The 23,449-nt window shown below is 37.7% G+C and overlaps 1 long non-coding RNA gene across 1 annotated transcript in view; it reads right to left on the bottom strand.

Moving 5' to 3' along the window:
• LOC144617088 (uncharacterized) overlaps positions 1-23,449 on the bottom strand; it is a 147,527-nt gene that overhangs the window by 2,102 nt on the left and 121,976 nt on the right. The window contains exon 2 of the long non-coding RNA XR_013557107.2: positions 13,370-13,588. This is a non-coding gene — a long non-coding RNA (uncharacterized LOC144617088). The remainder of the gene's footprint in view (positions 1-13,369; positions 13,589-23,449) is intronic.

The raw sequence follows: 23,449 nt of genomic DNA, 5'->3' as shown, positions 1-23,449 counted from the left end.
AAATCCCATCTTGTTTCCTCATCTTCCATGGCTGACTTGGGTAGAGCAGTACTTGTATTGAAACAATATGATAAACCTATTACTACGCAAAAGGAAATTGCACTTAAGACCATAATTGGTAAAATTCTGTTGGAAAGGTATTATTAACAATAACAAAAATACAAATATACTTCTCTATCTCTATGTTATTAAATAATATTAGAAAGCTCCCCTAATATGTAAATACCACTAGCTGATAGATTGATGTGTAATAGAGAAAGGGTTGTATAGACATATATGATTGAAGTGATTTTCTTTGACAGATCAGTAACAGGCTTAAAGTAAAATCATAATACGTTAGGTAATTTTGGTAAGATTCTCTGCTCACTGCCTAATCATTCATAAAATTCCTACTAGAATCAATTACTTAATACATTTTTATATCAATTATGCAATTTATATTTTCCAAATGTCTGATAGCTTTTCTAAATATAATCTTTCATAAAAGGAAATTTAAAAAAAAGGAAATTCAAAGTCTCATCAGGTCAACTATGGTGCACATATATATCTAATAATTTTTTTTAATTTGTGTCAGGTTACAACCTATTACAATGTGCTTTAACATCAAAACTCATTTGATTTTCACAGAGGCAGATCCCCTGCCACACCAACTTGGGAAGTCTCAATGGCTAGAATGTAATGTTTTGCTAAACTAGATTATAATAATCCATTCATTTTGCTGTATCAGAGAATATTTTCTATTTATTACATTTTCCTTGTCTATGTCTGAGTTCTTTTTTTTTTTTTTAATCCCAAAGTTTGCTTTTATTTTATATATATACCTATTAGTACAATAATGATTTCAGGAGTAGATTCCAGTGATTCATCCCTTATGTAGAACACCCAGTGCTCATCCCAACAAGTGTCTTCATTAATGCCACTTACCCATTTAGTGTCCAAATTCTTATAGATGCTAGATATTAACCTGGTTTTAAAAATGTCTATTGAACAAGTAGATGTTTGATTCATATTTAACATGACTAGGGTTGTACTGTTTCTCTTTAGCTAAGCCTCTGAATCATCAGCTGTATACCAGCTGCAAAATATATTAACTATGCAAAGGCTTAGTTTCCTCATTCGTAAAATGAGTACATAAATAATATATAAAATATAGCATTGAAAGCAGGAACATGGCCGATAGTAAAATCATCCAAAGGATACACTGAGATAACAGCTACATCTGAAAATTACCTGAATACACAGAACAGATCTTCTGCAGCTGATGTGTAGACAGCCACATCAAAAAGGGTAGGAGGGCAAAGACATTGTTGACCTACCTACTACACAGAAACAAACACAGACGAAATGAGGATACAGGAATATGCCCCAAATGAAAGAATAAGGCAAAATCACAGTAAAGGAGCTAAATGAAATAAGTATCAGCAATATGCCTGATAAAGAACTCAAAGGCGTGGTCATAGAGATACTCATCAGAAATACATAAAGAGTAAATGAACTCAGTGAGAACTTCAACAAAGCAATAGAAAATAACAAAAGAACTAGTCAGAACTGAAGACTACAATAACCAAAATGAAAAACAGACTAAAGGGAATCAGTGGATTAGGAGTTGTAGAAGAAAAGATCAGCAATCTTGGAGAAAGGGTAATAAAAAGCAACAAAGCTGAATAGCAAAAAGAACAATAGTAAAATTAAGAACTTTGATACATCAAACATAATAACATTTACATTACAGGGATTCCAGAAATAGAAGAGCAGCAGAAAACGTATTTGAAGAAATTAATGTGGGAAAGGAAAATAGACATCTAGGTCCAGGAAGTCAAGAGAGCCCCAAATAAGATGATACCAAGGAGGTCCACACCAGGATTCATGATAAAGAGTGCATTTTAAATGCAGAAAGATAAAGGGAAACCATTACATACACTGATACCCCAAAAAGCTATCAGCTGCTTTTTCAGCAGAATTTTTTTAGGCCAAATTGGGAATAGCATGATATATTCAAAGTGATGGGAGAACTAACAAACCCACAACCAAGAATACCCTACCTGGCAAGGTTATCATTCAGAACTCAAAGAATTTTGCAGACAAAAGTTAAAGGATTTTTATCACAATTAGACCAGACTTTTAAACAATATTAAAAGGGATTCTTTTTTAATGTTTATTTTTTGGAGGGAGACAAAGTGCAAGCAGGGGAGGGGGCAGAGAGACAGGGAGACACAGAATCTGAAGCAGGCTCCAGGCTCTGAGCTGTCAGCACAGAGCCCAACATGGGCTCGAACTCACCAGCAGTGAGAGATCATGACCTGAGGTGAAGTCAGAGGCTTGACCGAATGAGGCACCAAGGCACCTTAAGGGAATTCTTTAAATACAAAGAGGCTATAACTAGAAGAAAATTATTAAAGGAAAAAATTTCAGAGGTAAAAGCAAACATACAGTAAATGTAGATTAATTACAGTACAGAGATGAAAACACTAAAGTACTAAAATCAGTTATATCTACAAAACTAATACACAAAAGGATGTAAAATATGAGATTATACACATAAAACAAGGGGGTAAAAATTTAATGCTTTCAGAATGTGTTTGAATTTAAGTGATTAAGATGCCACACACAAACCCAACAGTAATCACGAATCAAAAACCTTTAATAGATCCACAAGAAGTTTAAAAAATACCATTAAAGCCATCAAACCACAAGAGAAGAAAGAAGAAATACAAAGCCAACCAGAAAACAATTAACAAAATGTCCTAAGCATATATGTATCAATAATTACTTTAACTGTAAATGGACTAAATGCTCCAATCAAAAGACACAGGGTAGCAGAATGGATTAAAAAAAAAAAAGACTCACTTTAGACATAAGACACAAAGTGAAGGGATGGAAAAAGATAGTCTATGCCAATGGAAGTGGGGGGGGGCAGGTAACAGGTTAGCAATACCTGTATCAGAGAAAAATATGCTTTATTTTTATTTAATTTTTAATTTAATTTTTTATTTTAGAGAGCACGAATGAACACACAAGTGGCAGAGAAAAGAGAGAATATTAAGCAGGCTCCATGCTCAGCATGGAGCCCAATGTGGGGCTCCATCCCACGACCATGGATCATGAACTGAAATCAGGAGTTGGGACATTCAACTGACAGAGCCACCCAGGCACCCCCAGACACAACAAACTTTAAAGCAAAGATTGCAACGAGAGACAAAGAAGGGTACTTCACATCTAAATGAACTAGAAAAAGAACCACAAACCCCAAAGTTAGTAAAGAAACAAAACAATAAAATAGACTAAAAACAAACAGTAGAAAAGATCAGTGAAACCAACAGCTGGTTCTTTGATAAACCTTTAGCCAGACTCAAAGGACTCAAATCAGAGATGGAGGAGAAATAACTGATACCACAGAAATGGTAGATGGATCATTGTAAGAGGATGTAACAATTGTAAATATTTATGTACCCAACATAAGAACACCTAAATACATAAAATATTAGCAAAAGAAGAAATTGACAGTAATACAATGACCATTAGAGGAATTTAATACCCCACTATCAATAGATCTTCTAGACAGAAAAATCAACAAGGAAACCGTGGCCTTGAATGACACATTAGACCAGATAGACTAACAGATATATATATATATATATATATATATATATATATATATATATACACACACAATATTCCATCAAAACCAGCAAAATACACATCTTTTCAAGTGCACATGTAACATTTTCCAGGATAGATCAAGTTAGGCCATGGAGCAAATCTCAATAAATTTAACAAGATTGAAACCACATCAAGCATCTTTTCCAAGCACCATGGCATGAAACTAAAAATCAATTACAAGAAAGAAAATGGAAAAAACACAAACATGAGGAGGCTAAACCACATGTTCTAAAGGATTTTAGAATACACGGAGACCAAAGAACATTAAAAAAAACAACAGAGGTGCCTTGGTGTCTCAGTTGGTTAAGCGTCCAACTTTGGCTTAGGTCATGATGTCACGGTTCATGAATTTGAGCCCTGCATCTGGCTCTCAGCTATCAGCGTGGAGCCCACTTTGGATCCTCTGTTTCCCTCTCTCTCTCTCTGCCCCTCCCCCTCCCAAAAATAAATATTAAAAAACAAAACAACAATGTTTCACAATCTACAGGACCCAGCAAAAGCAGTGCTTAGAGGGAGAGTTGTAGTGATGCAGACCTATTATAAGAAAAAAGAAAAATCTGTATCAGACCAACCTTACACCTAAATGAACTGGAAAAAGAACAATAAACCCAAAGCTGGTAGAGGAATGAAATAATGAATATTGGAGAAAAAATTAACAAGATAGAAAAGATCAATGAAACCCAGTACTAGTTATTTGAAAAGATAAAATTAATACATCTTTAGCTAGACTTAAAAACAAGAATCAAATCAGAATACCATAGAAATACAAAGAATTATGAGACCATTATGACAAATTATATGTTAATAAATTGGACAATCTAGAAGAAATGGATAAATTCCTAGAAACTGAATTAGGAAGAATTAAGAGACTGCTTACTACTAACATAATTGTATCATTAATCAAAAAGTTCCCAACAAATACAAGTCCAGGACCAGATGGTTTCACAGGTAGATGAATTCTACAAAACATTTAATGAATAGTTAATCCATATTCTTTGCAAACAATTCCCCAAAAATGGAAGAAAAATTTCCAACTTCATTCTACAAGGACATTATTCAGATGTCAAAACCAGACAAAGACACTTCAGAAAAAGGAAGCTACAGGCCAATATGCCTGATGAACATAGAGGCAAAAATTCTCAACAAAATATTAACAAACCAAACTGAACAATACATTAAAAAAATCATTCACCATGATCAAGTGGGATGTATTCCAGGGAATTTAAGTGTGGTTCAATATTCACACATCTATGGTGATACAACACATTAACCAAAAAACAAACAAACAAAAAAAGACAGGGGCTGGGGATAGAAACCATATAACTATCTCAATAGATGCAGAAAAAGCATTTGACAAATACAGTGTTCATTCATGATAAAAACTCAAAGTTTAGAGGGAAACTACTTCAACATAATAAAGGTCATATAACAACAAAACTACACCTAACATCATACTCAATGATTAAAAACTGAAGGTTTACTTCTAACATCAGGAACAAGACAAGTATGTTCTGTGTTTTGTTTTGTTTTTTTAATGTTTAAAGAGAGAGAGAGACACAGCATGAGCAAGGGAGGGGCAGAGAGAGAGAGGGAGACACAGAATCTGAAGCAGGCTCCGGGTTCTGAGCTGTCAACACAGAGCCCAAAGTGGGGCTTGAACTCACAAACTGAGACCATGACCTGAGCTGAAGTCGGACACTTGACCAAATGACCCTCACAGGTGCCCCAAGTATGTGCTCTTTCACCACTTTTATTCAACATAGTACTCAAAGTCCCAGCTGTAGGAATCAGACAAGAAGAAAGAAAAACATCCAAATTTGTAAGGAAGAAAAACTGTCCCTATTTGCAGGTGACATCATGCTATATATAGAAAATCCTAAAGACTCTACCAAAACACTATTAGAAGTAATAAATGAATTCAGTAAAACTGTAGGATAGAAAATTAGTATATACAGAAATTTGTTTCATTTATATACACTAATAACACAGTAGCTGAAAGATAAATTCAGAAAACAATCCCATTTACAATTGCACCAAAACGAATAAAATACTGGGATAATTTTAACCAAGTAGGTGAAAGACCTATACTCTGAAAACTGTAAGATGCTGATGAAAGAAATTGAGGAAAATGCACATGGAAAGATGTACCATCCACACTGATTGGGAGAATATTATTAAAATGTTCATACCACCCCAGGCCTTTTAGAAAATCAATCCAGGGGTTCCTGGGTGGCTCAGTTGGTTGAGTGCCCAACTCTTGATTTCAGCTCAGGTCATGACCCCAGGGTCGTGGGATAGAGCTCTGTGTCAGCCTCCAACTGATTGTGGAGACTGCTTGAGATTCTTTCTCTCCTTCTCCCTCCACTCCTCTGCTCATGCTCCTTCTCAAAAACATTTGCAAAAAAGGAAATTCAATGTAATCCCTATCAAAATGCCAGTGCCACTTTTATAGAACCAGAACAAATCTTAAAATTTGTATAGAACTCCCAAAGACCCTAAATAAGGTCTTTCTCAAAAAGCAATTTTGAGAAAGAACAGCGAAGCTGGAGGCATAACCTCCCAGATTTGAAGATACACTACAAAGCTACAGTTATCAAAACAGTATGGTACTGGCACCAAAACAGACACACGGATCAATGGAACAGGATAGAGAGCCTAGAAATAAATTTATACAGTCAATTAAAATATGATAAAGGAGGCATGAACATGCAATGAAGAAAGTCTTTTTAACAAATAGTATTGGGAAAACTGGAGAGCTATGTAGAAATGAAACTAGACAACTTTCTTACAGCACGTGCACACACACCTCAAAATGGGTCAAAGACCTGTATGTGAGACCTGACACCATCAAACTCCTAAAAGAAAACATAGACCGTAATCTCTTAGACACAAGCATTGGCAGCATATTTATGGATATGTTTCCTCAGGCAAGGGAAACAAAAATAAATTATTGGGATTACATCAAAAGTTTTGCCCAGCAAAGGAAATCATCAACAAAACCAGAAGGCAATGCACTGAATGGGAAAAGTATGTGCAACTGATATATCCAAAAAAGGGTTAAAAAAATGTATATTATATATGTATATATTATATATATTATATATAAAATATACATATGTAATATATATATTATAAATACATATGTGTGTGTGTGTATATATATATATGTGTGTATATATATACATGTATATAATATATATATATATATATATATATATATATATATATATAAAGAACTTTAAGCCCAATACCAAAAACAACATCCCCAAATAATCTCATTAAAATGGGCAGAGGACCTGAAAAGACATTTTTCCAAAGAAGGCATATAGATGACAAACAGACACACAAAAGATGCCCAACATCACTAATCATTGAGAAAAGGCAAATCAAAACCACAATGTGATATCACCTCATCCCATTCACAATCCTTAGCGTAAGAAATACAAGAGGGGCACCTGGGCTGCTCAGTCAGTTAAGTGTCCAACTCTGGCTCAGGTCATGATCTCATGGTTCATGAGTTCTAGCCCTGCACTGGGTTCTTTGCTATCAGTGCAGAGCCTGCTTCAGATTCTCTGTCTCCTCCTCTCTGCCCCTCCTCCACTGGTGCTCTGTCTCTCTCTCTCAAAAATAAACATTAAAAAAAATACAAGAAATAACAAGTGTTGATAAGGAAGTGGAGAAAAGGGGACCCTCATGCACTTTTGTTGGGAATGTAAATTGATGCAACCATTGTAGAAAATAGTATAAACGTTTCTCAAAAAATTAAAAATAGAAATACCATATGATCCAGTAATTTTAGTCAGTATTTACCCAAAGAAAATAAAAACCACTATTTGGAAAAGATATATGTACCCCTATCCTTTGTAGAATTATTAACAATAGCCAAGATATGGAAGCAACCCAAGTTTCCATCAATAGATGAATGGATAGAAGATTACATATATGTGTGTATACATATGTATGTATCTATGTGCACCTATATGTATATATGTGTATACATGTGTATGTTTTGTGTACATATACATGTGTACATATAAATATATACGCAATAGAATATTACCCATAAAGAGGAATGAGATTTTGTCATTTGTGACAACACGGATGGACCCTGAGGATATTATGCTAAGTGAAATAAATCAGACAAAACCAAATACCATGTGACTTCACTTATGTGTGGAATATAAAAATAAAATGAACAAACAAAAAAACAAATAGACCCTTAAGTACACAGAACTGATGGTTGCCAGAGGGGAATGGGATGGGCAAAATCAATGACAGGGATTAAGAGTTACAAGCTTCTAGTTATAAAATAAATTGTGGAGATGAAAAGTACAGCACAAATATAGTTGATAATATTATAATCTGACAGATGGTGGGTACCGTAATGTAAAATTATTTAATCAATGTGTTGTATTCCTCAAACTATTATATCAATTATACTTTAAAAATTAAAAAAACCATAACATTTAAGTGGTTATGAGATAATCCATGTGAAATTCTGATCACACTAATAAGCAAAATTTTAAAAAGTGAATGAAATGGAAACTATTGTTTTCTTTAAGCAAATAGGTTGGTTCCAATCATTTCAATCATTTTGCTGTTTACTTAGGAAAATGTAAATAAAAATATATTTACATCTCAAAGTTAAAGGTGAGTGGATACTAGGGGACGGTCTAGTGACTCCTCTGCATAGTTTTTTTTTTTAATTTTGTCTTTAAAAGGGCTACTTATTGGGGCACATGGTTGGTTGAGGGTCCTCTTGATTTTGGTTCAGGTCATGATCTCATGATATGTGAGATCAAGCCCTGGGTCAGGCTCTATGCTGACAGCGTGGATCCTGTTTGAGATATTCCCTCCCTACCTCCCTCCCTCCCTCAAAATAAACAAAACATTAAAAAAAAATAAAAGGCTTACGTACTGGTCTAAAGATCAATCATCTAAAGGCACAATTAGAGGTGGAAAGATCCAAAGGCAATTAGGTGGGTTGCAGAGTGGCTCTCAGGAGGAAAAATGAGGTAACACTGCCGTTTGTGTTTATGTACAGTTTGTCAACCAAAATCTCTATGGCTACATGTACAGAGTGTTTACTGAGGGTCATAAGTGCTGAACAACATGGAATTTGGGTCAGAGTAACTTGGGTACAAATCTAAGTTGGTTATACCATATTACCTGTTTGATCTTTTTTTCACTTTTAAATTTTATTTAAATCCAAGTTGGTTAACATTTAGTGTAATAATGATTTCAGGAGTAGAATTTAGTGAGTCATCACTTCCATATAACCCAGTGCTCATCCCAACAAGTGCCCTCCTTAATGCCCATCACTCATTTAGTCCATCCTCCCACCCACCTCACCTCTAGCAATCCTCTGTTTGTTCTCTATATGTAAGTGTCTCTTATGGTTTTTCTCTCCCTCTGTGTTTATCTTATTTTTCCTCCCCTTCCGCTATGTTCTTTTTGATTTAAATCAAGATACTTTCCTCATCTAAAAAAGGGAGATAACACTGTTCAATTTCATGAAGATTCATTTGATAAGACATACATTAAAATATATATGGTCTCCTGCACATAGAGGCTGACTTGATAGGATTAGTTTAAGGGAAGAAACTACTATCTCCTTTCATTCACACACATCAAATTGCCTTTAGCTTCCAATAATCTGGCTCATAGCAACTCAGTTTTATACCTGGTCCCACACCTCTACTGTATACCTGTGTGCTATAAAAAAGGAAACCAAACCACATACAGACAACGAAATGGGCAAAGACGGGAACTTCCTAGTCAGATATATGTGTGTTCAAATCCTGGCACCACATTACCAGCCTCAGATTACTAAGAAATTGGTTTCACTTGGCTAACTCTTAGATTCATTATCTCTTAATGGGACTTAATGTGAGCCTATTTTCTAGTGTTGTTGGGAAATTTGGAAATAATCCTTGTGAAGAACCTGGAATAAAGCGGACACTAACAGCTATCTCTGATCTTCTTACTTGGTCTATTCCACCTATGATAGATTGATTTATATATAAATAGCAAAATAGTATATGTGTCAGTGGCAAAATAGATCTTAAAGTCAACTCAGGAGTGGAGAGCAGCTTGGACTGGTTGGTGAAGACATGCAAAGCAGGACAGGGTTTGGACTTAAAGCAGGGTGCAGGATGGATCAAGTCAGTCAGTGCAACATGTAGGATAGCCTGGAGCTTTGATGATACATTAAAACAGCTGTAAAAGTGGGTTTTTTTTTTTTCTGTTTTAAAAAACATCAACCGGAATTATTTAGCCAGATAGTGTTTGCATTAACCAAAAAGCAGCCCTGCCTGCATAGCTACTATTGGTTGAATTAGATGCAATCTAACTATCAAGTCTTGGTTCATTATGTGGGACAGATATTATATAAAAAGTGTATAGATTTTTATGAATAAATACTGTATTCTGCAGATGTGGATGTCTTGTTTGTAGATTATTAATTCATACATACATCAAACAAGTATTTCTAGGGTGTCTGTGTTAAACTCTAAAATGAGTTCTGAGGGCCCCAAGATAAAGAAGATGGAGTCCTTGTCATGAAGGATCCCAAAGTCATGTCAGAGTGTCAGACTTATTTTTTATTTTTTTATAAAAAGACTTAAAAAAATTTTTTTTAACGTTTATTTATTTTTGAAGGAGAGACAGAGTGCAAGCAGGGGAGGGGCAGAGAGAGAGGGAGACACAGAACCTGAAGCAGCCTCCAGGCTGTGAGCTGTCAGCACAGAGCCCAAAGTGGGGCTCGAACTTTTGAACCATGAGATCATGACCTGAGCCTGTCAGACGCTTAACTGATTGAGCCACACATTTACCTTGAGTGTCAGGTTTATAAACATACAATTGTAATACAAAAAGGTGGGGGCAATGATGAGACATGTCCAGGTATTTTGGCAGTATAATGTAATTCCTGATTCAATTCTTGGTGGGTTGTAAAAAATTTCAAAACTAAATCTTGAGTCAGAAGATAGTAAAGAGTTAGGGAAGCCAAACAGAGAGAAAAGGCATTCCCGGCAGAGAGGACACTGTGAGCAAAATCACAGTGGCATATAATATGTGTGTGTGGAAAATGTTTGTTGTTGTGAGAACATAAATATAAGGAGTAAAGAGTGATAGGTACAGGAATAGTTCCAGCAGGCAATCTCAGAGGGCTTTACAGACTGGGTAAAGGATCTTGGAAACTAGATTCTAAAAATACAGCTTTTTAGGGGTGCCTGGGTGGCTCAGTCAGTTAAGTGTCTGACTTCAACTCAATCATGATCTCACGGTCCATGAGCTGGAGCCCCGCATCAGGCTGTGTGCTGACAGCTCAGAGCCTGGAGCCTGCTTTGGATTCTGTCTCCCTCTCTCTCTGTTCCTCCCCTGCTCACACTGTCTCTTCTTCAAAAATAAACTTAAGGGGCGCCTGGGTGGCGCAGTCGGTTAAGCGTCCGACTTCAGCCAGGTCACGATCTCGCGGTCCGTGAGTTCGAGCCCCGCGTCAGGCTCTGGGCTGATGGCTTGGAGCCTGGAGCCTGTTTCCGATTCTGTGTCTCCCTCTCTCTCTGCCCCTCCCCCGTTCATGCTCTGTCCCCAAAATAAATAAAAAACGTTGAAAAAAATTTAAAAAAAAAAAATAAAAAATAAACTTAAAATTTTTTTTAATAAAATAAAAATACAGCCTTTTAATAAGTGGGTTTTGCACTTTAGAAAGATTATTTGGTGATGGTTATGTGAAAAGTGCATTTGAGGAAGAATACAGCAGTGGTTATTTTATTGGTGCAGAATGAGAGAGATAAGAGAGTGAATGCTGGCAGTCAAAGTAGGAATGCATCAGAAGATTCTAATTCAAAGGAGATTTAGACAATATAATCTGGAGGAATATAGTGATTTATTAAATGTTAGGATTGAGCAAAAGACAGGAGTGTGCACATCTCTGTTTCTAGCTTTAGTGCCCAATCGCTTATGTAATTACTTATTCTAGATCTACTCTATCATAAACTTCATAATAGCAGGAACTAGATATGCTCATCCCTTGCTATTTACAGCATTTCACAATTCCTAGCATGTATGGATGCTCAGTGTTTGCTAAGTTAGTGAATAATATACAATGCAGGATGATGAGATGGTTTAAAGAGAGGAAAATGATGAAACTCATATTGGGAGGGTTGCTCATACAGGATTGCAAATTCCTATGAAATATGCAGATGGAGATAATAGCAGGTGTGCATGTATGTGGTCAACAGGGAGGAGCAGGTCAGAATTAATTAATTAAAATTCTCCAATAAGTAGATACCTTTTATATAGGTAGATCTGTTCTTTACTGATGATCACTGAAATCAGAACGCAATTCCTCATTGGTCAAGTGAATTTTCTTTTCCCCCACCTAATTGATTTCTAGACAGAAATACTCTTTAGTACATTGACTAGAAGAGATTTTCAACTATACTGCTTAGATTCCTGCTCTATGAAAAACTATACAATCTGGGAAATAAATCTCAGTTTCAGAGGTTTGGACATGAATTTTAATTTACCTCAGGAAAGTTCTAAGTTAGTCCTGAAAGGGATAAAAAAACAAAAAAAAAAAATTTCTTTGCATAGGTAGGGAAAAACAGGGCAAAAAGCAAAATAAATGCATTTGGAAACTGACCAAGACTGATGATTTCATGTTAAATGTTAATTTGAGTTGTACTCAGGAAAAGCTGTAAGTAGGGGTATTGGAATCTACAGCAAACCTGACATAAAATACTCAACCACATTGCCACCACATTCTCAATTTAAGACAATGAGGCTACAGAATCAAATACAAGCAAAGTCTAAGGTCATCATCAAAGAAGTTTCATCTACAGTGCTAACTCCACTTTGCTAGCAGTAGCTGTATTGATTAGTGATGTCTGCCATGGGCATGGGAGAGCGATTGATAGTACTTGGGTCACGTATTTGCCATTGCTGATGTAGAGAAAAACAATATAAATATAGATAGAATCAAATCAATCACTGAACCTCAGGAAGGACCTTATAAGCCATTTGATGGTGGGATTCATTTCACAACATGCATGTCAGATGGACATCCCATAGAGTCCTCTGAAAATAAAGGTGTTTCTCTTAAAAAGCTGATTTCATATTTGAACAACTATCATTAGAAAATTCTTCTTTAAACTAAGGGGAAAGCAGACTTATTTTAACCTTTGTCTATTGTCTCAAGTTGTTTTGATGATACAGAAAAAGCTTAATCTTTAGGGTGAAATAATATCCATAGAATATGCTCAGAAGTAATTATCTGACTTTTCTCTTTCAAAACATAGGAAATCATTACGTAATCAAAATGTTGATTTAGTAATCAGGCACCATAGAATTTTATCTCCTGCTATCCATTTGGACAATGTCTAGACTGCCCCTTTAAGAGATATATATTTAAGGCAATCCTGGGGTGTCCTTGCATGTTCATTTAAGGGATTTTTACCAATCTACATTTATTGAGACCTACTGTCTGCTTAGTATTAGGTTTGGTTTTTTTTCAAGGTAAGTATCTAGGTGTACCTGCCTTCATGAAGCTTTTCATATACCCTGCAATGGTTTCACCTTCTCTTCCCTTATCTGGAGCATTTCTAATTGATTAGAAATTAGTTACCAACAGTATGTTCCTGAATTTTAAGACCTAAGGAAGTTGTCCTCAGAAAAGACCCTGAAGAGTTGTCTTAATCTCACTTACAGTCAATGAGTTGATCCAGGTGTAGAGTTGTGTTCTTTTCTTCTCATTCTCCTTTGATCCCCAAAAGGAATCCATAAGGCTCTCCATGTCACAGTGCCCGGTGCTCTTGACAAGGTGACAACCATAGGTATTTCCTTATTAAAAGGAAGTCACATTTTATATTGCATGTTCCAATTCTTTCCTGACCATGCCTTATTCGTCCAGGGGTGGCCATCTAACCTAAAGAAAGACAATTGATAGGTTAAACCATAGCTTATAATATACACTGGTACAAAAGCTCTGTCCAATAGAGAATGATGATTTCATAGACCAAATAGATCCCTTTGAGGACATGAACTGTAGATATGAGGTGATGGTTGTTTAGTTGATTCTGGTAGAAGAAAAGGGAATACATCATGAAGAGTAGACCCAGGAGAAGAACTGAGTTACATTGGTGACAGAGAGCCTTAATGTAAGAGTGAATGGATGCCTGCTTTTTAAGGGCCCATTGAATTACCAGAGGTGTCCTTTGACTACTGGAGTTATTATTCTGTTTTAAAAATGGTCCCGTCTTTATGAGGCTTGACCATAGGACTGATTCTTATTATCTATATTCCATTTGTGTACTTATATACAAAATGATTCTACACTCACACCAACTTTTAAAACAACGAGACTATTTCCTAATTGGCCATAAAAATTTACCTAAGGTACATTTACTTAGCTTATCTAAGGCACATTTACTCCAAACATGACAGAGAGTAACTCATCATGCAGCACCTTAAGAGATCCCAATAAAAGAAGATTCACACATGCAGCACTGTGCCCTAAGGAGTGACAGTGACAAATGACCGTGCCCAAAGGAGAATAATAAAAACTGTGACCCATCTCATATAAAGAACATCTGACACAAGCTTAAGAAAATAAAAAGCTTAGGAGCTATGGCAGCTAACTTCAAATATGCAAAGACTGATAGAAAAAGAGGGCCTCTGATTTGTTCTATATGTACAAAAACAACAGAAATAAGATAAATGCATGGAAGCACATAAACATGGGTCTGTTTAAATGTAAGTATTATGGCATTTCAACCCATTCCAACACTATGATCGACCCCAATCCACCCCTACCCTAGTGCTTCCTAAAAAGAATGGGCTGGATGCTTCATGTAATAAGTTCTCTGTTACTACAAGAGTTTTAAAGAGGCTGGGTGTTTAATTCTCTTTCATACTAGAGAGGTTGTTTCTGCATGAATGAGACATTGAAAGAGGTAAGTAACAAGTTTGCTTCCAATCCATGACTCCATATCAAATGGCTTCTAGTTTTTAAAACTAAGAATTGAACTCATGAATAAATTTTCAGTGTTAAAGCTCAGATAAAATAAAAGCAGTAATTCTACTAGAAAAGTTGGACACCAACCTTAATCATAGACAAGAAAACCAAGCACCACCTAAAGAGAATAACTCACTGACATAAGATCATTTGTCTCTAAAGTTATGATTTGTGCAGCTGTTTTTAATTTTTAACAGATCTCCAAAGATGAAAAGGTCTATATTAGGGCAAGAAAGTGCCAGAAAAAAAGCTTTTTTAAAAATTGTTAGCCTTACTGCAGATGGAAAGGTATCAGGTTTTATCTATAAGCTTTAGGTCTGTTCTAATTCAAAATAATAATATTCCAAAATTATTCCAAACAGTATATTTGATAGATTAAAAATAATCTAGCAAGGTCTAAAGTGTTTCATTAGTTGTAGCCTTACAAAGCAAGAAAGCATTAGATTAGAAAAGACAACTTCAGTAGAATTTGTGGGCTGATTTTAATGTAATCGTTCAGTTGATGTAAAAATATTAACTAAGCTTATTAAGTAAAATTGCTATTGAAAATATTGAATAGTAATGAAGAATAAAGAACTCAAGAATTTTTATTTGGATAGAGTATAGCAAAGAATAGAAAAAAGAGGCAGGACATATGTCATACATATCCTTACTGGGTACTTAATGATGTTTGGGGAACTTATCCTGTGGGTTCCCAGACTCTCTCCATCTCCCAATGAAAAAGAAAAAAGTCTATATTCTATTAACAAGGTAAAGAAAACACCAACATCTAAGCCTTGTAAGTAAATGATTAAAGTTCACTAGCCCTTATGCCCTCCCCCTTTGTCCTTCTCAACTTCCTCCTCTTTCTTCCTCAGTTAACTTAGTATTTCAAGAGATGATATAATTTAAATGGTGTAGTGGTGGTCTTTAGGACTATGCACACATACTGTATCTTTTTCTTTAGCTCTGCCAGTAATTAGATGTGGCCATTTCTTGACCAATGACTTTGAACACAATATATGTATCACTTTGGGACTAGAGTATATATTTGCTGTGTTAAACCCTCTGGAACTCTCCTTTCTGTCACAGCGATATTAAGGTTCCCATTTCGCCTGAGTAGTGAATAAGTACAATGAGGACACAAAGGGGTATCTCTGGGTGACCCACATCACACATGCAGCATGAATAATTGGGGCTCGGGGAGGGGAATGAAAGACCAAAAAAACTTTGGAGTTGTTTTAAATATAAAGATCCTGGCTGATACAATTGTAGATATTAAAACTTGCTTCCTTAGGGAACATTGTTAAGTATGAAAAAAATTTAGGAAGGCTAGCGAGGGAAGGATTCTCCCTCCCACTCTGACCAGAGTATTGTGAATTGTGGACTTAGGAGTAAGATTGGATAGGTCTTTGACCTCCGGCTGTGTTAGTCTCTGATGAAGAGTGGAGAGAAGAGCCTTTAAGTCTGAACTTAAAAAATGTAAGCACTTCAAGACATCTTCAGGTTGGTGGCACCAGCTCTAGCCCACTGGGCTGAAAAACAATACTTGTTTGGATGAGCAACGTGGGAAATTTCCTGTCATTATAGAAATTAAAACCCTGCCTCAGTTTCTTTTAGCTTTAAAGTCCAGAGACAATCTCGTCCAAGTAGTTGTTGATAGAAAAGTATGCTTATAATAAAAATCCACTCTGCTCCATGTAAGTGCAGTGGTGGAGAGGCAAGCTTTTAGTGTCTAACACCCCTCCCACCATGAATGCTGGAGAATTAACTTTGAGAGGAAGAAAAGAAAATATTGTATTAAAAAATAACTAGGGATACTTTATGTGTAAGCAAAGAGGAAGAAAGTATTTATGAATTTGTGACTGAAGTTGTTTCTGAGTCCTGGGGTCCACTGTTATCAATAGATGTAGTTCCCACAGAGATCAAGGAAATTTAGAGCACTTAACAAGCCAATTGGAATGAGCATTGGACCTCATGTATTTGCATATTATTTTCAATAATTAGCTGACACTTTATTATTATTTTTTTTTATTATTATTTTTTTTTAATATATGAAATTTACTGTCAAATTGGTTTCCATACAACACCCAGTGCTCATCCCAAAAGGTGCCCTCCTCAATACCCATCACCCACCCTGCCCTCCCTCCCACCCCCCATCAACCCTCAGTTTGTTCTCAGTTTTTAACAGTCTCTTATGCTTTGGCTCTCTCCCACTCTAACCTCTTTTTTTTTTTTTTTTTTCCTTCCCCTCCCCCATGGGTTTCTGTTACGTTTCTCAGGATCCACATAAGGGTGAAACCATATGGTATCTGTCTTTCTCTGTATGGCTTATTTCACTTAGCATCACACTCTCCAGTTCCATCCATGTTGCTACAAAAGGCCATATTTCATTTTTTCTCATTGCCACGTAGTATTCCATTGTGTATATAAACCACAATTTCTTTATCCATTCATCAGTTGATGGACATTTAGGCTCTTTCCATAATTTGGCTATTGTTGAGAGTGCCGCTATAAACATTGGGGTACAGGTGCCCCTATGCATCAGTACTCCTGTATCCCTTGGATAAATTCCTAGCAGTGCTACTGCTGGGTCATAGGGTAGGTCTATTTTTAATTTTCTGAGGAACCTCCACACTGCTTTCCAGAGCGGCTGCACCAATTTGCATTCCCACCAACAGTGCAAGAGGGTTCCCGTTTCTCCACATCCTCTCCAGCATCTATAGTCTCCTGATTTGTTCATTTTGGCCACTCTGACTGGCGTGAGGTGGTATCTGAGTGTGGTTTTGATTTGTATTTCCCTGATAAGGAGCGACGTTGAACATCTTTTCATGTGCCTGTTGGCCATCCGGATGTCTTCTTTAGAGAAGTGTCTATTCATGTTTTCTGCCCATTTCTTCACTGGGTTATTTGTTTTTCGGGTGTGGAGTTTGATGAGCTCTTTATAGATTTTGGATACTAGCCCTTTGTCCGATGTGTCATTTGCAAATATCTTTTCCCATTCCGTTGGTTGCCTTTTAGTTTTGTTGGTTGTTTCCTTTGCTGTGCAGAAGCTTTTTATCTTCATAAGGTCCCAGTAATTCACTTTTGCTTTTAATTCCCTTGCCTTTGGGGATGTGCCGAGTAAGAGATTGCTACGGCTGAGGTCAGAGAGGTCTTTTCCTGCTTTCTCCTCTAAGGTTTTGATGGTTTCCTGTCTCACATTCAGGTCCTTTATCCATTTTGAGTTTATTTTTGTGAATGGTGTGAGAAAGTGGTCTAGTTTCAACCTTCTGCATGTTGCTGTCCAGTTCTCCCAGCACCATTTGTTAAAGAGACTGTCTTTTTTCCATTGGATGTTCTTTCCTGCTTTGTCAAAGATGAGTTGGCCATATGTTTGTGGGTCTAGTTCTGGGGTTTCTATTCTATTCCATTGGTCTATGTGTCTGTTTTTATGCCAATACCATGCTGTCTTGATGATGACAGCTTTGTAGTAGAGGCTAAAGTCTGGGATTGTGATGCCTCCTGCTTTGGTCTTCTTCTTCAAAATTACTTTGGCTATTCGGGGCCTTTTGTGGTTCCATATGAATTTTAGGATTGCTTGTTCTAGTTTCAAGAAGAATGCTGGTGCAATTTTGATTGGGATTGCATTGAATGTGTAGATAGCTTTGGGTAGTATTGACATTTTGACAATATTTATTCTTCCAATCCATGAGCACGGAATGTCTTTCCATTTCTTTATATCTTCTTCAATTACCTGCATAAGCTTTCTATAGTTTTCAGCATACAGATCTTTTACATCTTTGGTTAGATTTATTCCTAGGTATTTTATGCTTCTTGGTGCAATTGTGAATGGGATCAGTTTCTTCATTTGTCTTTCTGTTGCTTCATTGTTAGTGTATAAGAATGCAACTGATTTCTGCACATTGACTTTGTATCCTGCAACTTTGCTGAATTCATGTATCAGTTCTAGCAGACTTTTGGTGGAGTCTATCGGATTTTCCATGTATAATATCATGTCATCTGCAAAAAGCGAAAGCTTGACTTCATCTTTGCCAATTTTGATGCCTTTGATTTCCTTTTGTTGTCTGATTGCTGATGCTAGAACTTCCAGCACTATATTAAACAACAGCGGTGACAGTGGGCATCCCTGTCGTGTTCCTGATCTCAGGGAAAAAGCTCTCAGTTTTTCCCCGTTGAGGATGATGTTAGCTGTGGGCTTTTCATAAATGGCTTTTATGATCTTTAAGTATGTTCCTTCTATCCCGATTTTCTCAAGGGTTTTTATTAAGAAAGGGTGCTGGATTTTGTCAAAGGCCTTTTCTGCATCGATTGACAGGATCATATGGTTCTTCTCTTTTTTTTTTTGTTAATGTGATGTATCACGTTGATCGATTTGCGAATGTTGAACCAGCCCTGCATCCCAGGAATGAATCCCACTTGATCATGGTGAATAATTCTTTTTATATGCTGTTGAATTCGATTTGCTAGTATCTTATTAAGAATTTTTGCATCCATATTCATCAGGGATATTGGCCTGTAGTTCTCTTTTTTTACTGGGTCTCTGTCTGGTTTAGGAATCAAAGTAATACTGGCTTCATAGAATGAGTCTGGAAGTTTTCCTTCCCTTTCTATTTCTTGGAATAGCTTGAGAAGGATAGGTATTATCTCTGCTTTAAATGTCTGGTAGTACCTCACGCCAGTCAGAGTGGCCAAAATGAAGAAATCAGGAGACTATAGATGCTGGAGAGGATGTGGAGAAACAGGAACCCTCTTGCACTGTTGGTGGGAATGCAAATTGGTGCAGCCCCTCTGGAAAGCAGTGTGGAGGTTCCTCAGAAAATTAAAAATAGACCTACCCTATGACCCAGCAGTAGCACTGCTAGGAATTTATCCAAGGGATACAGGAGTACTGATGCATAGGGGCACCTGTACCCCAATGTTTATAGCGGCACTCTCAACAATAGCCAAATTATGGAAAGAGCCTAAATGTCCATCAACTGATGAATGGATAAAGAAATTGTGGTTTATATACACAATGGAATACTACGTGGCAATGAGAAAAAATGAAATATGGCCTTTTGTAGCAACATGGATGGAACTGGAGAGTGTGATGCTAAGTGAAATAAGCCATACAGAGAAAGACAGATACCATATGGTTTCACTCTTATGTGGATCCTGAGAAACATAACAGAAACCCATGGGGGAGGGGAAGGAAAAAAAAAAAAAAAAAGAGGTTAGAGTGGGAGAGAGCCAAAGCATTAGAGACTGTTAAAAACTGAGAACAAACTGAGGGTTGATGGGGGGTGGGAGGGAGGGCAGGGTGGGAGGGAGGGCAGGGTGGGTGATGGGTATTGAGGAGGGCACCTTTTGGGATGAGCACTGGGTGTTGTATGGAAACCAATTTGACAGTAAATTTCATATATTAAAAAAAAAAATAAATAAAAAAAAAATAAAATAATAAATAATATTCAGTGAAAAAAAAAAAAAATAAATAAATGTCTGGTAGAACTCCCCTGGGAAGCCGTCTGGTCCTGGACTCTTATTTGTTGGGAGATTTTTGATAACCGATTCAATTTCTTCGCTGGTTATGGGTCTGTTCAAGCTTTCTATTTCCTCCTGATTGAGTTTTGGAAGAGTGTGGGTGTTTAGAAATTTGTCCATTTCTTCCAGGTTGTCCAATTTGCTGGCATATAATTTTTCATAGTATTCCCTGATAATTGTTTGTATCTCTGAGGGATTGGTTGTAATCATTCCATTTTCATTCATGATTTTATCTATTTGGGTCATCTCCCTTTTCTTTTTGAGAAGCCTGGCTAGAGGTTTGTCAATTTTGTTTATTTTTTCAAAAAACCAACTCTTGGTTTCGTTGATCTGCTCTACAGTTTTTTTAGATTCTATATTGTTTATTTCTGCTCTGATCTTTATTATTTCTCTTCTTCTGCTGGGTTTAGGCTGCCTTTGCTGTTCTGCTTCTATTTCCTTTAGGTGTGCTGTTAGATTTTGTATTTGGGATTTTTCTTGTTTCTTGAGATAGGCCTGGATTGCAATGTATTTTCCTCTCAGGACTGCCTTCGCTGCATCCCAAAGCGTTTGGAATGTTGTATTTTCATTTTCGTTTGTTTCCATATATATTTTAATTTCTTCTCTAATTGCCTGGTTGACCCACTCATTCGTTAGTAGGGTGTTCTTTAACCTCCATGCTTTTGGAGGTTTTCCAGACTTTTTCCTGTGGTTGATTTCAAGCTTCATAGCATTGTGGTCTGAAAGTATGCATGGTATAATTTCAATTCTTGTAAACTTATGAAGGGCTGTTTTGTGACCCAGTATATGATCTATCTTGGAGAATGTTCCATGTGCACTCGAGAAGAAAGTATATTCTGTTGCTTTGGGATGCAGAGTTCTAAATATATCTGTCAAGTCCATCTGATCCAATGTATCATTCAGGGCCCTTGTTTCTTTATTGACTGTGTGTCTAGATGATCTATCCATTTCTGTAAGTGGGGTGTTAAAGTCCCCTGCAATGACCACATTCTTATCAATAAGGTTGCTTATGTTTATGAGTAATTGTTTTATATATCTGGGGGCTCGGGTATTTGGCGCATAGACATTTATAATAGTTAGCTCTTCCTGGTGGATAGACCCTGTGATTATTATATAATGCCCTTCTTCATCTCTTGTTACAGCCTTTAATTTAAAGTCTAGTTTGTCTGATATAAGTATGGCTACTCCAGCTTTCTTTTGGCTTCCAGGAGCATGATAAATAGTTCTCCATCCCCTCACTCTCAATCTAAAGGTGTCCTCAGATCTAAAAAGAGTCTCTTGTAGACAGCAAATAGATGGGTCTTGTTTTTTTATCCATTCTGATACCCTATGTCTTTTAGTTGGTGCATTTAATCCATTTACATTCAGTGTTATTATAGAAAGATATGGGTTTAGAGTCATTGTGATGTCTGTATGTTTTATGCTTGTAGTGATGTCTCTGGTACTTTGTCTCACAGGATCCCCCTTAGGATCTCTTGTAGGGCTGGTTTCGTGGTGACAAATTCCTTCAGTTTTTGTTTGTTTGGGAAAACCTTTATCTCTCCTTCTATTCTAAATGACAGACTTGCTGGATAAAGGATTCTCGGCTGCATATTTTTTCTGTTTAGCACACTGTAGATATCGTGCCAAGCCTTTCTGGCCTGCCAAGTTTCAAAGGAGAGATCAGTCACGAGTCTTATAGGTCTCCCTTTATATGTGAGGGCACGTTTATCCCTTGCTGCTTTCAGAATTTTCTCTTTATCCTTGTATTTTGCCAGTTTCACTATGATATGTCGTGCAGAAGATCGATTCAAGTTACGTCTGAAGGGAGTTCTCTGTGCCTCTTGGATTTCAATGCCTTTTTCCTTCCCCAGTTCAGGGAAGTTCTCAGCTATAATTTGTTCAAGTACCCCTTCAGCACCTTTCCCTCTCTCTTCCTCCTCTGGGATACCAATTATGCGTATATTATTTTTTTTTAGTGTATCACTTAGTTCTCTAATTTTCCCCTCATACTCCTGGATTTTTTTATCTCTCTTTCTTTCAGCTTCCTCTTTCTCCATAACTTTATCTTCTAGTTCACCTATTCTCTCCTCTGCCTCTTCAAGCCGAGCCATCGTGGTTTCCATTTTGTTTTGCATTTCGTTTAAAGCGTTTTTCAGCTCCTCGTGACTGTTCCTTAGTCCCTCGATCTTTGTGGCAAGAGATTCTCTGCTGTCCTGTATACTGTTTTCAAGCCCAGCGATTAATTTTATGACTATTATTCTAAATTCACTTTCTGTTATATTATTTAAATCCTTTTTGATCAGTTCATTAGCTGTTGTTATTTCCTGGAGATTCTTCTGAGGGGAATTCTTCCGTTTGGTCATTTTGGAGAGTCCCTGGCGTGGTGAGGACCTGCAGGGCACTTCCCCTGTGCTGTGGTGTATAACTGGAGTTAGTGGGCGGGGCCGCAGTCCGACCCGATGTCTGCCCCCAGCCCACCGCTGGGGTCACAGTCAGACTGGTGTGTGCCTTCTCTTCCCCTCTCTTAGGGGCGGGATTCACTGTGGGGTGGCATGTCCCGTCTGGGCTACTTGCACACTGCCAGGCTTGTGTTGCTGGGGATCGGGCGTATTAGCTGGGGTGGGTAGGCAAGGTGCACGGGAGCTGGAGGGGCAGGCTTAGCTCGCTTCTCCTTAGGTGATCCACTTCAGGAGGAGCCCTGTGGCAGCGGGAGGGAGTCAGATCCGCTGCCGGAGGTTTGGCTCCGCAGAAGCACAGAGTTGGGTGTTTGTGCGGAGCGAGCAAGTTCCCTGGCAGGAACTGGTTCCCTTTGGGATTTTGGCTGGGGGATGGGCGGGGGAGATGGCGCTGGCGCCTTTGTTCCCCGCCAAGCTGAGCTCTGCCGTCCGGGGGCTCAGCAGCTCTCCCTCCCTTTGTCCTCCAGCCTTCCCGCTTTCCGAGCAGAGCTGTTCACTTATGACCTCCCAGACGCTAAGTCGCGCTTGCTTTCGGAACACAGTCTGTCTGGCCCCTCCGCTTTTGCCAGCCAGACTCGGGGGCTCTGCTTGGCCGGCGAGCCGCCCCTCCACCCCGGCTCCCTCCCGCCAGTCCGTGGAGCGCGCACCGCCTCGCCGCCCTTCCTACCCTCTTCCGTGGGCCTCTAGTCTGCGCTTGACTCTGGAGACTCCCTTCTGCTAATCCTCTGGCGGTTTTCTGGGTTCTTTAGGCAGGTGTAGGTGGAATCTAAGTGATCGGCAGGACGCGCTGTGAGTCCCGTGTCCTCCTACGCCGCCATCTTCCGGAACCTCC

This window comes from Panthera onca, chromosome C1, assembly GCF_046562875.1.
Source record: "Panthera onca isolate mPanOnc1 chromosome C1, mPanOnc1 haplotype 2, whole genome shotgun sequence".
Classification (NCBI taxonomy): Eukaryota; Metazoa; Chordata; class Mammalia; order Carnivora; family Felidae; genus Panthera; species Panthera onca.
The sequence above is the reverse complement of the archived record's forward strand: the minus strand, read 5'-3'. Positions and strand labels throughout refer to the sequence as shown.